The 17,230-nt window shown below is 34.7% G+C and overlaps 1 pseudogene; it reads right to left on the reverse strand.

Annotated features, from left to right (window-relative positions):
• Window positions 1-1,993: 1,993 nt before the first annotated feature.
• On the reverse strand, window positions 1,994-12,941 carry LOC148586392 (uncharacterized; annotated as a pseudogene).
• Window positions 12,942-17,230: the final 4,289 nt, after the last annotated feature.

Here is a 17,230-nt window from a genome sequence, read left to right on the forward strand (position 1 = left end):
TAACTACATTCTGAGGGGGAGGTCCGGACCGCCAGAAGTTGAGTCTGGACCCCATTTCCAGAAACCTCATATTGAAGGGGAGGTCCGGACTGGAAGCTAGGTTTGGACCAAATTTCCAGCAAGCCCTTTTTTATATGGGCTATCCAGACACACGAGTTAGAGGTCCGGACACCACTAGGTTACGCATATGTAACCCTAGCCATGTCCAAACCCCTAATTAGCCCTGTCCGGACATGGCTGCTGATGTATTGTTTATTCTCTATTTAAACCTTTTATTTTGCTTAAGAAAGGTACGTATTTTGGAGAGCAAAATTAGAGAGCTTAGAAAGAGAGATATTGTTCTAGTTTTATTTGTGAAAAGAAAATATGTGAAGCCAATCGGAGTTCCGGTGAAAGGAAATCTTTTAGAAGAATTGGGCCAAATGTTCTGGAAATGGCTACTGAGGTAGAAGTCAAGTGGGTCACTTGTCGTGTGCAAGGAAGAGTCAAAGGTTTTGTAATTATTCTTGTATTCCTTATTCTTCTTATAGTGGATTGATTTCCTGGGTTTGGCTGCCCCGGAGAGGTTTTACATTTAGAGAGTTCTCTAAATGGTTTCCTCTTCATAACCAAATATCTGTGTTCTTGATTGCTTATTTCATATCTGTATTTGGCTGATCTTTTAACTGCTAGGTTAGATCTTTTTCTGAATAATCTTTGTGAAACACCTAGACATTTGGATAGGTGTTGTTTGGAGTCGTTTTAGAATTTTCAAGCAGCATTATCTTCATATAATATTGTCGGGGTATCTTTGATTGTGGATAAACCACACTTTTCTCGAATGTGTTGAATTACTGATCTTAGCCATATGCATTCCTGACTTGCTTCATGAATTGCAATAATCTCTAAGTGATTTGAAGAAATAGCAACAAGTATTTGCTTGACAGATCTTCATGAAATAGCTGTACTTTCTCATGTAAATAGATATCCTGTTTGAGATCTACCTTTATGCGGATCATAAAGAAAACCCGCATATGCATATCCAACTAATTGTGAATTTAAACCTCTTGAATAAAATAATCCCATGTCAGTTGTTCCATAAAGATAACGTATAACATGTTTGACCCCATTCCAATGCCTTCGAGTTGGTGCACAACTGTATCTTGCTAGTAAATTAACTGAAAATGTTATATCAGGTTGTGTGCAATTTGCAAGGTACACCAGAGCACCAATTGCACTACGATATTGTACTTCAGGACCAAGAATTTCTTCGTCATCTTCTCGAGGGCGAAAATGGTCTTTTTTTTTTTACATCAAGTGATCGAACAATCATTTGAGTGCTCAAAGGATAGGCTTTCTCCATGTAAAAGTGCTTCAGGACTTTTTCTGTGTATGTTGATTGATGAACAAAAATTCCATTTGGAAAATGTTCAATCTGTAAGCCAAGACAAAATTTTGTATTTCTGAGATCTTTCTTCTCAAACTCATTTTTTAAATAAGTGGCAGTTCTTATGAGCTTTTCTGGAGTCCTAACAAGATTTAAATCATCTACATAAACTGCAATAATAGCAAATCCAGATTCTGATTTCTTAATGAAAACACAGGGACAAATTGGATTATTCTCAAATTCTTCTTTCAATAGATATTCACTAAGATGATTATACCACATGCGTCCGGATTGCTTTAACCCATATAAAGATCTTTGTAGCTTGATAGAATAAATGCTTCGGGATTTCGAATTATATGCTTCAGGCATTTTGTATCCTTCAGGGATTTTCATGTATATATCATTATCAAGTGATCTATATAAATATCATGTAACCACATCCATTAAACGCATATCCAAACTTTCTGTAACTAACAAGCTAATCAAAAATCTAAATGTAATTGCATCCACTACATGGGAATATGTTTCTTCATAATCAATACCAGGTTTCTACAAGAAACCTTGTGCAATAAGTCTTGCTTTGTAGCTCACAATTTTATTTTTCTCATTACGTTTTCGTACAAATACCTACTTGTATCCAACAAGCAATACACCTTCAGGTGTTTGGACTACAAGTCCAAATACTTCACGTTTTGCTAGTGAGTTCAATTTTGCCTGAATTGCTTCCTTCCACATTGGCCAATCATTTCTATGTGATTCAGTATCATCATTACTTCTGGTAATGTCAAATGCAACTTTAAATGAAAATATGTTGTTGACAACAATTTTATTTATATCCAATATTTCTCATGCACTTGCATAATTTATTAAGATCTCATTATTTTTAGGTACCTTTTCCTCTTTAGGGGGTAACTCTTCAGGAGATTCCTCTTCGAGGGATTCTTTTCCAGAAGAATTTTGTACAAAAAGTTTGGATGGATCAATTTTCGTTGCCTGTTTTGTGGGTAAGGCCTTTTCAAGAGCACCGATTTCATTTCCTTGAGCTTTTGTCTTCCCGAGAATCTTATCCTTTGCACTAATAGGTCTTCCACACTTTAGGCGTGCCTTAGACTCATTTGCTGTTGTATTAATTGATTGTTCTATAGGACTTCTATCTTTGCTGGAGTATTAGCAACTAAAATGTTAGACTTAACTATTTTCTTGTTTTCAGTAAATACATCCGGCAATTTATTTCCTATACTCTACAATTGAATGATCCTTTGAACTTCTAGTTCACATTGATTTGTACGAGGATCAAAATGAGATAACATCGAATTATTCCAAGTGATTTCTTGTTGTGCTTCTGGCAGCGACTTTTCTTTCCCTAGTGATGGGAATTTGTTTTCATCAAAATGACAATCTTCAAAACGTGCTTTAAAAATATCACCAGTTAAAGGCTTTAGGTATCTAATGATAGAAGAAGAATTAAAACCAACACAAATTCCAAGTCTACATTAAGGTCCCATCTTAGTGTGTTGAGGTGGCACAATTAGAACATATACAGCATAATCAAAAATACGAAAATGAAAAATATTTGGTGCTTGACCAAATGCAAGTTGCAAAGGAGAATATTTTTGGTGAGTTGTTGGTCTGATCTGAACTAATGATGCAGCATGTAATACTGCATGTCCCCAAACAGAAACAAGTAATTTTGTTTTCATAAGCAAAGGTTGAGCAATTAACTGAATTCGTTTAATAAACGATTTAGCTAAACCATTTTAAGTATGAGTATGAGTATGAGTATGAGCAACATGATGTTAAACATTAATTCCAATTGACATGCAATAGTCATAAAATGCTTGAGATGTGTTGTGCAAATTTATTTAACTCGCAAGTGCACAAATCGATTGTAATTTAATGAATTGCAAGTGTGAGGTCGATCCCATAGAGAATTGTATTCTTGAAAGAGCAATTTAAATCTAAACTAATTAAATCCTAACCTAGTTCCAAAAAGGTTTTGAGTTTTGATTTTTTGAAATTAATAGACAAACATAAACTAATTAAAATAAACTAAGAGATAAAAGACTAAGGTTTGGAAATTCACACTCATCGAATCATAACAACATACTTCCATAGTTATCCATATTAATCTGAAGTTCTCACAATTAAAATCTTAGATATGTTTTACTATGCTTCAAACAATTAATCAAAACCATCTCATGTATCCATTTATTGCACAAATCACAAGAGGAATCCAATATCAATTAAATCATCAGATGTATCCATAAATCACAAAAGATATCCAATCTTAATTGAAACACCAAATTAATCCATCGAACAAATCACAATGGATATCCAATTATTTAGGCAAATAAAATCAAGCAATCAATCATGTGAAATTATCTTAAATCATCAAGTATATCCTTGAATCACAAAAGATATCCAAGAATCACTCCACACATTGAAAAGAAGTAAAACAATTGAAATATTAAACCCAATAAAATCAGATAAATAAAGACTTATATGAAAGTATTGATGTTCTTCATCGGTGAGGCTTCATCCCCAACCTTAGTTGGGAATTTAGCTCCAAATAAAAATAAAACATAAATCTAAAGAAAACCTAAACTAAAAAGAGAAAAACTTTAGAATTTTGCTTTCTGGAATTCTATCTTTTCTTGAATGCAAAGAGGTCTATTTATAGGCTTAGAGAAGTCCTAGAAGCCCAAATAAACTTAGATTTTGTCTCCAGTCAAAATAGAAGTCTGAAATCGAAATAGGATTCGTCCACATTTGTGTTCTTTTATTGCGGGGTGATTTTGGCATAGTAATCGTCCGAATTAAGAAAAGCCTGTTTCACAATGAATTGTAGTATTTTGAATTAGCTTTCCAATGTCGCATGAATCACTTCAATTTGATATTTGAGCAGAAAGTTATGGTCAAAATAATGAGACATGTGCAGAATCTGAATTTGAATCCAATCCGAAATCTTATCCAATCTGATCTTTAGTCCAATTTAACCTTTTTCTTGGATTTGGTTAAACTTAACCACATCATCTAGGTCTTCTCAAAGTATGCTTTCTTCCAAACTTTGCATTTTTCCCTTTAAAGCTGTAGTTTTTCTTTAATGACCTACAAAATATGAAAAACACAAAACATTAAATAACGACACAACTAAAGGATTAACTAATGTAAATAAAGGGGTCCAAATATGGAATATTTGGCACTTATCAAACACCCCCAAACTTACATTTTGCTAGTCCCTTAGCAAAACAAAATGAAACAAAAAAATAAAAATAAGAAACATAAATCCTCTTTCATGGGAGAGACGATTGTATTTAGCATACGCAACAAGCCTTTTAAACCCTTAGGCATCCCTAGTGAACGAGTGAAGTCTCATGAGAGCTTAACAGGAATGACACCCACAAACATTGTGCACTATGTTGTTAACAAGAAAGAATTTTTACATAAACCATGGTTCTTATTCATGAGCAAGCGTAAAAAGACAAACATCATCATCACAGTCAAAAGGTAATCCAGAATTAAATCACTCATAAATGGACAATTTAGACCTCATATTTTTTGAAAAGTGTAAAGTGTAATTAGCATACAATTATGAAGCTTTCAGCTTAAACTCAAGATAAGTTCCATAAAATTTGTAAGAATCCCTAACAAATGAAACAACTAAGGCAAGATATGCTTTTTTTATTTTATTTTTATTTTTTTACAGGCTATGCAATATCTAACTCCCTTAAGCTTTCTAATTGACCCATGTAATAAGTATTAGGCCAGTGACTCTCAAGCCATGTGGCTTTAGGGCACTAGATGTAAAACATCCCTAAGGGCTTATTAACTTAAGTCAAAAAGGCTATGATGTCAGATTAGCTATATCATAAATCAACACTGAACTTCACACCTTTTGACGCTAACACTCAATGCTTAATGAGGCAAGAGGTCCGGTTATTCAGCAGAAAATTCAACATGATCTTTCTTTTCTTTTTCCTTCTCTTTATTATTTATATCTTGCAAGCCAATGGTTATTCATCAATAGGTCATCCGACAAATCTCAAAGAGAACAAGCTTAAGCTCAAACATCATACCTTATAGAAAACATGCTAATGTGCTCATAAAAAATTTATCTCAAAACAAGTGAAATCTCTTTTACCCAAAAATAAGTCAAAGGACTCAGACTTCAAAGGACATAATGATGTGTTCAATCCTTTAAGTAAGCTAATGAAATGTAAATCACAGTGACAGTTTAACTCAAACTTGACAACAACATAGCACATTTTTTTTTCAATTTTTTTTTTTCAAAAAAAAATTAAAATGCAAAAAGACAAATAAAAATAAACAAATAAGAACAAAAATAAACAGACAAAGTTTTTTTTCATACCCACAAACTTGAATTACACATTACCCTCAATGTATAGTATTGAAATACATTATCGGAAGTAAAGAAATCTGAGTGTGAACAAGGTCAGGGCGTCCGCCAAACTTAAACACCAAAACACCTGTCAACAAAATCTAACAGGAATATTTTTTTCACAGAAACAAAACATCAAAAGATTAATTGCTGTTAGAAACAAAAACAAATAAAAAGAAATACAATATAATGAAAACCGAAAGAAATAATTTGTGGAGTGAAGTGCAGAAAATAAACTGGAGGAGAAAACTTTACAGCGCTTCCTCCTATCATGCGAATGTCTAACCAATCCCTTCCACCCCTTCTTCTTCAAAACTTCATACCCATCTAGAAGAATATTTCTCCATCTTATGTAGAATTGCTTGCTTCGAAGGATCTTCTTAGGAATGTAATTCCTAGATTTGTGTGCTTGTGTGCACAAGTCCTTGAGTATCTTGACATAAGATGGCTGTTTGAGACATTCAGACGATGAAGCTTTGGGCTCTTAATATGTCTCCAGAGGGACAGTGATGCAAGCAGGAGCTTCAGTACTCACTTCCATGCCACTGGGTAGATCAGGATCTGTTGGTGGCTCACTGTTCTCATGGTGCTCAACTTGCTCAGGGTGCTCAACTTGCTCCTCCTTCTTTTCCTCCTTTTTGTTATCCACAATTTCCTCACTCTCTAGTGTGATGGTGACTTGGGCATGCTCATGATAAGAATTTTCAGAATCATCCTCATCAATCATGTAGTGCCTTTCAGCAATCAGCTGACTTTGAAGCTCTTCTTCCTCTATTTTGTTGAAGTCAGGAACTAGATGACCGATCTGTCCTTCTATCTTGGTCACGGCCTGCTTAAGTTCTTGTATGTCTCTGTTGTTAGCCATGTTAGAATTCCTCATCTCCTATACGGCTTGATTGGTGAAACCTTTTAGCTATTGTATATCTTGGGAATTGCTCAAGGTAGTATTCTTTATATCTTGTATATCTTAGGAATTGCTCATGGTAGTATTCTTCATATCTTGTATATCTTTGGAATTGCTCATGGTAGTATTCTTCATATCTTGTATGTTCTTATCCATGGATTGCATGAATGCTTTCATCATGTCTTTCAGTGATGACTGTGGTGCAGGCTGTGGCACTTGAGTAGTAGATTGATAAACAGGAGGTTGAGCTTGATGATCGAACTGCGGATATTCTGAATGGTGCAATTCATCAAATTGGTGAGCATAATTTCCTGTAGCCTGAGCTGATCCTGAGAAATCAGATTGGTTGCTCAAGTCCGGGTTATAACAATTGAAATTTGAATCAAACCCCGGGCTGGAGAAACTGGTACTCATTTGTTCATATGAAAAGTTAGATCTAGCTGCTCTGATTTGATCTAATTTGTCCCATAAGTCGTTGAGCTCAGCTCGCAGATCTGAAAATTTTTTTTCCTCATGATAAGGATTGAAACAATATGAACATGGTTTATGTGGGTAAAAATTTTGAGGATAGTTGGTAGGAGCTGGTGTCCTATAACTAGGAGAGACATTAAAATCATTAAAATTAAAATTCATGCTTCCCCCTCACTTTTCAGCATCCATATATCCTACATAAAATATTAACCATTTTTTTTAAAAAAAAAATTTAAAAAAATAAACTAAAAAAAAGACTAACACAAATAAAAAATAAATAAATAAAAACTAAAACTAAAAAACTCACAAAAAAGACCAAAAATAAATTTTGGCTTAAATCTACGGAACTGTTGTAGTTCCTGCCTTTGCTGTGAGTGTGCTCGATCGCGCTGATGTGCGCTCAATCGCACTTGAGTGAAGATGCGGCAGTTAACGAGCGCAGATGCATTTGAGCTTGTTGTCTTGGTCCCGAGTGTGCTCGATCGTAGCAGGGCTGCGATCAATCGCACTAGCAGGGGTGTGCGGAAGGTGCTGCTGCAAAACTGTAAAACAAGCCAAACAAAACAAAAAACAACAAGAAAAAACTCTTCTTTTTTTTTTATTAGTAACACGAGTAAAACAAAACAAATTGCAGAAAAATAAAATCCTAATTATAACTAGTAGAAGCATAAAACTAATTTAGAAATAAATTGGTTTAAAAAATTGAACAAGTCCCCGGCAACGGTGCCAAAAACTTGTTGTGCAAATTTATTTAACTCGCAAGTGTACAAATCGATTGTAGTTTAATGGATTGCAAGTGTGAGGTCGATCCCACAGAGAATTGTATTCTTGAAAGAGCAATTTAAATCTAATTAAATCCTAATCTAGTTCCAAAAAGGTTTTGAATTTTGATTTTTTGAAATTAACAGAAAAATATAAACTAATTAAAATAAACTAAGAGATAAAAGACTAAGGTTTGGGAATTCACACTCATCGAATCATAACAACATACTTCCATGTTTATCCATATTAATCTGCAGTTCTCACAATTAAAATCTTAAATATGTTTTACTATGCTTCAAACAATTAATCAAAACCATCTCATGTATCCATTCATTGCACAAATCACAAGAGGAATCTAATATCAATTAAATCATCAAATGTATCCGTAAATCACAAAAGATATCCAATCTTAATTGAAACCCCAAATGTATCCGTAGAACAAATCACAAGGGATATCCAATTATTTAGGCAAAAAAAATCAAGCAATCAATTATGTGAAATTATCTTAAATTATCAAGTGTATCCTTGAATCACAAAAGATATCCAGGAATCACTCCTCACATTGAAAAGAAGTAAAACAATTGAAATATTAAACCTAATAAAATCAGATAAATAAAGACTTACATGAAAGTATTGATGTTCTTCATTGGTGAGGCTTCATCCCCAATCTTAGTTGGGAATTTAGCTCCGCATAAAAATAAAACCTAAATCTAAAGAAAACCTAAACTAAAGAGAGAAAAATTGTAGAATTTTTCTCTCTGAAATTCTATCTTTTCTTGAATGCAAAGAAGTCTATTTGTAGGCTTAGAGAAGTCCTAGAAGCCCAAATAAACTTAGATAATTCGGAGGTTTGTCTCCCAGTCAAAATAGAAGTCTGAAATCGGAATAGGATTCATCCACATTTGTGTCCTTTTATTGCGGAGCGATTTTGGCATAGTAACCGTCCCATATGGGAAAATCCTATTTCATAATGAATTGTAGTATTCTGAATTATCTTTCCAATGCCTCTTGAATCACTTCAATTTGACATTTGAGCAGAAAGTTATGATCGAAATACTATACATGTATAGAATCTGAATTTGAATCCAATCCGAAATCTTATCCAATCTGATCTTAAATCTAATTTAACATTTTTCTTAGATTTGGTGAAACTTAACTACATCATCTAGGTCTTCTCAAAGTATGCTTTCTTCCAAACTTTGCATTTTTTCCATTTAAAGCTGTAGTTTTTCTTCAACGACCTACAAAATATTAAAAACACAAAACATTAAATAACTGCACAACTAAATAATTAACTAATGTAAATAAATGGGTCGAAATATGGAATATTTGGCACTTATCAAGATGTAAATTCACCCGCATTATCCATCCGAATAGATTGAATTAGATAATCAGGAAATTGTGCTCTTAATCTAATTATTTGAGCAAGAAGTCTAGCAAATGCACTATTACGAGTAGAAAGTAAGCAAACATGTAACCACCTAGTTGATGAATCTATTAAAACCATAAAATATCTAAATGGCCCACATAGAGGATGAATCCGCCCATATATATCCCCCTGAATTCTTTTTAAAAAAGATGGAGAATAAATAATTATCTTAGAAGGGGATGGTTTGATAACAAGTTTACTTTGAGAACATGCATCACAAGGACAATCACTTGGTAAAAGAATCTTCTGGTTCTTGAAGGGATACCCATGAAAGTTCTCAATTATTCGACCCATCATAATTGTTCCCGGATGTCCAAGACGACCATGCCAAAGCATAAACATCTTTGGATTAGAGCACTTCTGGTGCATCACAACATGTGATTTAATTGTTCTTATTGTTGTATAATACAAGCCGGAAGAGAAAACAGACAGTTTTTCCAATATGACCTTCTGGCGCGATATTGTTGAAGTAATATGAAGATATTCATTACTGCCTACATTAGTGGTTTCAACATGTAACTATTTAGACGAATATCCTTAAAATTGATTAAATTTCTTCTAGATTTAGAATAATACAAAGCATCGTCCATACAAAATTTTCTTCCTTTTGGCAATATGATATTCGCTCTTCTAGAGCCTTCGATTAGGTTTGATGAACCTGAAATTGTATTGACACTTGATGTGGTATTTTTGTGACCAAAAATATCAATTATAAAATTACCACTCGCAATAGGACGAATCTTGTAGGACAGAGCTATATTGAGGGTGTCGAACCTCAAGGACTGCAAGGGTTTTGTTATTAAATTCGAAAGATTAAAATTAACTTAATTAAAAAGAGAATTGATTTGATTTTCTTTAAAACTAAAGTGCATGAAAATAAAATAGATTTTAAAATAAGAGAGAGTGTAGGGTATTGACTTCACTTCTATCCGCACAAAAATGGCTAGTCATAATTAATCCTAGAAATTCATTCTATGCATATTATAAATAAACAAGAAACTACCTTATTAAAGAATAAGCATAATCTATCTTCGGTTGGCATGGATCGTCCACCTAACCACTAAGATGCGGTACGACCCGTCTTCCCTATGTATAAATTATCAAATTATTTAATAGGATACATACAATCAATGAATAAGTGTAACTCATCTTTGGTTGGCATGGACTATTTACCTAAATTACACTAAACTAGGGTGTAGTACAATTTGTCTTCCCTAGGCATGGCATATCAAATCCTATTGATCATATATCAATTAAACTCATTATATAACCATCATCCTCATAATCATAGAAAACAAGAATGATTTGAGATCAACAAAAGTAAAATAGTTTTTAAGACAAGAGAAGAATTTCACAAATATTGAATTTGGAATTTAAGAATAATTGCATTTAATAATTAAGAACAGAATCAAAAGGTAGCAATTCTCATAGTTATACAATCAACATGCATAAATTGAAAATCTAGAAATTAAATACAATCAAACCATTGTGCTTAAATAGGGTTACATCAACACCCAACAAGAGGTTTAGCCGCTCATGATCTTCTAAGCTCCAAAGACAAATTTTTGATTTCTATCTCTAGGAAGCGGTGTGTCTCTTTTCTCAATGCTTAGAGGCCTATTTATAGGGATTAGGAGAACCCTAGAAGCCCTAGGAATCCCAGAAAAATCGTAATTCAGTCTCCTAGTCGGATTGGGAGACCTAGAAAAACTTTCCACTCCAGAGAGCTTACTTGCTCGGTGAGAATGACCTTCTTCGAAATGTGCTTCCGATTCTTCCTCTTTTGAGTGCACAAGTCCTTGAGAAATTTTGCATAGCTTGGAATTTGCCCGATGGCATCAAGGAGTGGGATGTTGATTTGAACCTGCTTGAAGGTTTCCATCATGTCTTGTACATTCTCTCCTTGTTTCCCGAAGTGGGAGGGTGCCTTAAGCCGCTCTGGGAATGGGACCTTAGGCTCATATGGTACCTCAGGAGTGGGGGCAGATGATGAAGATGCCTTGATGCTTACTTGTTTACCCTTGTCCTGATGCAAATTTTGTGGGGCCTCAATTTGCTCATCCTCCTTTCCTTCCACATGATTGTCAACCAGTCTTCCGCTTCGCAATGTGGTGATGGCTTGAACTTGCTCCAGATCAGATGTGCTTCCTTCTACCATGTATAGTCCCCTAGGGTTGGTCACTGGCTGACTTGGAAGCCTTCCTTCGTCCCTCCTGTTGAGGGCATTGGCAAATTGTCCGACTTGAGCTTCTAGCTTGGCAATGGATTGGGAGTGTGAGTTCACTGTCTCCTGTTGAGATTTGACGGACTGACTTATCTCGCTCACAATTTTCAACAAGTGATCTTGAGTTTTCAATATTTGATCTTGGAAGTCGGAATCCGATCGAGGAGATGGTGCGGCCTGGTATTGCTGCTATGGAGGCCGGTAAGTGGAATGAGGTTGGTAGGGTTGCCTGTTAGATTGAGCTTGATTGTGTGGCCCTGAGGCTAAGTTGCCTGAATTTGGATTCTTCCATGAGAAGTTGGGATGATTTCTCCAACCCGAGTTGTAGGTATTGGAATACAGATCATTACCCGGTCTGGAGAAAGCTGCATTAACCTGCTCATTAGCAACACCAGTATAATTTCCAACAGTAGGGCAGTCATTTACATGATGCATAGGACTAGAACAAAATGAGCATGGTTCATGTGGTGTGTGCATGTGAGCAGTATTAGGAGAAAAACCAGCAGTCATCATTTGATCTAGCTTTTTGGCAATAGCCTCAACTACTTGGGTGGCTATATCAGAATTTCCTACCTCAAAAAGACCATCGGCCTTTGGTGCTTTAGGTGCAGGTGCCCTACGTCTAGTGGAAGCATGATGAATAGAATTACTGTTTAAATTTTCAAACAAGGCCCATGCTTCATCCTCACTCTTCAACATAAATGTCCCCCCACAAGATGCATCTACCATTTGTCTATGAGGCTCGGTCAAGCCATCATAAAAACTTTGCACTAGCTGCCATTTTAGGATAGCGTGGTGTGGGCATGATCTAAGAAGGTCTCTCAGTCTCTCCCAGGTCTCACGGAATTGCTCGCCCTCATATTAGGAAATACTAGTGATAGCTCTCCTAATGTCATTGGTTTTTCCTATGGGGAAGTATTTCTTCAAAAATTCTTGTTGCAATTCAGCCCAAGAAGTAATGGAGTTTGGTGCCATGGAATTAAACTAATGTTTGGCTCTTTCCTTTAGGGAGAAAGGGAAGAGATGCATCCTTAGAGCATCCTCAGTGAATCTAGTCAATTTAATGGTTAAACAGATTGCTAAGAACTCATTGAGGAAGTCATAAGGGTTTTCATTGCTAAGCCCTAGGAAAGATGGTAAACTTCGTATGGTGCTAGGCTTAATCTCATAGTGGTTTGCCGTAATGTCCGGTAGCCTGAGACATGTGGGGGAAGTGTATGTGGCAGGGAGATAATGATCTCTTAAAGCCACATGGTCACCCATGGTCTCAGTGGTGTGTGCTCTTAGCAATTTAGAGTTCCTTTCGGCTCTAAGTTGTCTAAGAGTGTGTTCAATGTCGAGGTCGCAAGTAATTAATGGCAAAGACAAAGAACGGCGACCTAACATAAACTAAAAAGAAAATAAAAACAGAAACAAAAATAAAGTAAAATAAAATAAAATAAAGACAAACTAAGACAAAAAATAAAATAAAATAAATTAAAGCTCACAAATAGCCCTTAGATGCGCTGGAATTTGGATGTAGACTGCTGCTGGTGCGCTTGAGTGTACTGTCACAAATGGGTGCGAGCGCAGTTTGCTGAATTCTTGCTAGAGTGCGTACTTGAGCTCGATCGCACGCGATCTGCGCTCGATCACAGTCACAGGGATGGGCAGCTACGGACCTGAGTGAAAACTCAACAAAACCAAAATAAAACACAAAAAAAAAAAAAAAAAAGAATTAAATTAGAACCGTAAAATAAAGAAAAACAGAAAATTAAAAATTAAGCTAAAATCAATCCTTAAAATTTGATAATGAAACCGTTAAGCAGTCCCGGGCAACGGCGCCAAAAATTGATGTGGTATTTTTGTGACAAAAAATATCAATTATAAAATTACCACTCGCAATAGGACGAATCCCGTAGGATAGGGCTATATTGAGGGTGTCGAACCTCAAGGACTGCATGAGTTTTGCTATCAAATTCGAAAGATTAAAATTAACTTAATTAAAAAGAGAATTGATTTGATTTTCTTTAAAACTAAAGTCCATGAAAATAAAAGAGATTTAAAATAAGAGAGAGGGTGTAGGATATTGACTTCACCTCTATCCGCATAACAATGGCTAATCATAATTAATCCCAGAAATTCATTCTATGCATGTTATAAATAAACAAGAAACTACCTTATTAAAGAATAAGCATAATTTATCTTCGGTTGACACGGATCGTCCACCTAACCACTAAGATGCGGTACGGCCCGTCTTCCCTAAGTATAAATTATCAAATTATTTAATAGGATACATACAATCAATGAATAAGTGTAACCCATCTTCGGTTGGCACAAACTGTCTACCTAAATTACATTAAACTAGGGTGTTATACAATCCGTCTTCTTTATGCATGGCCTATCAAATCCTACTGATCATATGTCAATTAAACCCATTGTATAACCATCATCCTCATAATCACAGAAAACAATAATGATTTGAGATCAACAAAAGTAAAATACTTTCTAAGACAAAAGAAGAATTTCACAAATATTGAATTTGGAATTTAAGAACAATTGCATTTAATAATTAAGAACAAAATCAAAAGGTAGCAATTCTCATAGTTATACAATCAACATATATAAATTGAAAATCTAGAAATTAAATACAATTAAACCATTGTGCTTGGATAGGGTTACATCAACACCCCATGAAGGGGTTTAGCCGCTCATGATCTTCTAAGCTTTAAAGACAAATTTCTGATTTCTAACTCTAGAAAACGGAGTGTCTCTTTTCTCAATGCTTAGAGGCCTATTTATAGGGATTAGGAGAACCTTAGAAGCCCTAGGAATTCCAGAAAAATCGTAATTCAGTCTCCTAGTCGGATTGGGAGACCTAGAAAAACTTTCCTTATCAATTTCAGACTCCTTTTCGTCTATGCCACCCGTGTGTGCTCAAGCACACTATAACTGCGCTCGAGCGTATTGTAGCTACAGTAACGTGCTACAGTACTTTGCTATAGTAACCCCGCTACAGTAACTTTGCTACAATACTTTAAATGCATTTTGAGCCCAAAATCAATGATTTTCTTATATCTTTATTAAACACCTGAAAACACAAAAACAAAACAAAATGAAACAAATAATAATGCTAAGAAATTAACATATGCAAATTAGGGGGCTTGAATGTACAATATTCGGCGCTTATCAACACTAGCTTTGTTTAATATCAAGTATTGAAAATATTTCTTATCTCTAAGAATTGTGTGCATTGTATAACTGTCTGCTAGATACAAATCTTCACCAATCATCTTGGAATTAATCATTCCATTAATATGACCCATGCCTTCATATATAAACAAAATATATATTAAATTGCATTAATCAAAAAGAAAATAACAAAATACAATCAAATTTGACAATGTAAACATATTGTGATTAAGACATAATGAAAACATATTAATTGTTGTAGACATATTTATCACCATTCAAAAGATTAGTTTTTGTGCTAGAGTCTACAAAGAAATCATAAACATCAAGATGAATGTTACCCTCTCCATTTAGAGTATCAAGAAAAATTGGAGAATCTTCATAATTACTGTGATTAGCAAAATTCATTTCAATACCCTTTTCTTTTATGGAGGCTTGATATAGGTTTACCAGATGCTTAGGCATACGACATGTACGCGGCCAATGTCCTTTCATACCACACCTGTAACATTTATCTTCATAGTTCTTTGTAGGTTTATTTTGTAAAGCTTTGTTTTCATTAGGGGTGAAATTTAAAACCGCCTAACCGCAACCGCTAACCGCTAACCGTTATAACCGTTATAACCGTTAACCGCCTAACCGCCTAACCGCTTTGAAAGCGGTTAGTAAAAACCGCTAACCGCCTAGGCGGTTGCGGTTAGCGGTTAGTAGGTTTTGGAAATCCACTAACCGCTACCCGCTAACCGTTTTTTTTTAAATATAATATATATTTATATATTATATATATATAATAACAATAAGTTGTGAGTTTATGAACTTTTTTTGGTTGATTGAAATGAGCCTCAAGCTTCAAGTTTAACCATATATGTTGGTTTTTTTTGTTGCTTGTGAGTTTATGAATTTGTTTGTATTTTATTTTATTTCTATGTGTGAGTTTATGAACTTGCTTGTGAGTTTATGTATAAGACTACAAGTGAAGTGATGATTTTGTTGTAATTTTATTTGTATATTATATGATGTGTAGATTTGTAGAAGGTGGCTAACAAGATTTTGGTATATAGCAATTTTTAATGCTAAAATTGCCATGGAAAGGGAAAAAAAAATGAGAAAAAAAATGTTTAAAGTGAGCCAAAAACCGGCCCAAACCCGGTCCAAACCCGGCCCAAAATCGGTCCAAAGAAAAAAGCCCAAAAAAAGCGGTTAGAAAAAAAGCGGTTATTCCAAAGCGGTTAACCGCTAACCGGGCGGTTAACCGCCTAGGCGGTTAACCGCTACCCGGTTAGCGGAGGCGGTTAGTAAAATTTACTAACCGCCTAGGCGGTTGCGGTTAGCGGTTTTAGCCACTAACCGCTAACCGCAACCGCTATTTCACCCCTAGTTTTCATTTTGTTTCGCCTTAAAGTGGTTCCACTTCTGGTGGTATGGAGGATTTCTTTTGTAAGAATTTTGAATACATTCCCCTTGACCTTTATAATTTTTTCTACGATGTCCACGTCCACGACCATGGTTTCCTTTATTACCATGAAATGAGGTTCCATTTGCTTCAGGAAATGGTGTAGAACCCATTGGATGAGATTGATGATTTTTCGTTAATAGATCGTTGTTTTGCTCAGCCACTAGAAGACAAGATATTAGTTTAGAATATCTTGTGAAATTACGCTCTCGATATTGTTGCTGCAGGAGCACATTCAAGGCATGAAATGTGGTATATATTTTTTCTAACATATCCACGTCAGTGACTTTTTCTCCACACAATTTTAATTGTGAGCTGAATTTAAAGAGTTTAGAGTTATAGTTACTGACACTCTTGAAATCTTGCAACCTCAGGTGCATCCAATCATAACGAGCTTTTGGGAGGATAACTGTCTTCTGGTGCTCGTATCTCTCCTTTAAATTATTCCACAAGGTCAAGGGATCATTTACTGTAAGCTACTCAGTTTTTAATTCTTTAAGCAAATAATGGCAAAGAAAAATCATTGCTCTAACGCGATCCTGTTAGGATGTTTGATTATCTTTCTTAATAGTATTTCCAAGATTCATAGCTTCAAGATGAATCTCAGCATCAAGGATTCAAGATAAGTAATTATTACCAGAAACGTCAAGAGTGACAAACTCAAGTTTTGTAAGATTTGACATTATCTATACAAATATATATCAAGAATTAAATAAATTAACATTATTTAAAAATAAGTGATATTATACGCAAGCCAAAAATTTTCAAATATAAACTATAAGACATTATATTCATAGCATTAGTATAATAACATTTTAGTTCATATAAATCTCACATTGATCATAATATGCATTTGTTATAATATGATTCAAAAAACAAATGAATTGAGAATATCTCACGAATAGCTTTTGATGTTGAAGATCAAAAGAAAACAACAATTGGCTAGAGTTTCATGCTAATAACGTGTTGTAAAACACAAAAAAAAATAAAAAAAAATAAAAAAAAAATTGACAAGACAAGATAAAGAGATTGCAGTATGTGAAACTAGTTC

This window comes from Corylus avellana, chromosome 4 (assembly GCF_965113065.1).
Source record: "Corylus avellana chromosome 4, dhCorAvel1.hap1.2, whole genome shotgun sequence".
NCBI classification, from domain to species: Eukaryota; Viridiplantae; Streptophyta; class Magnoliopsida; order Fagales; family Betulaceae; genus Corylus; species Corylus avellana.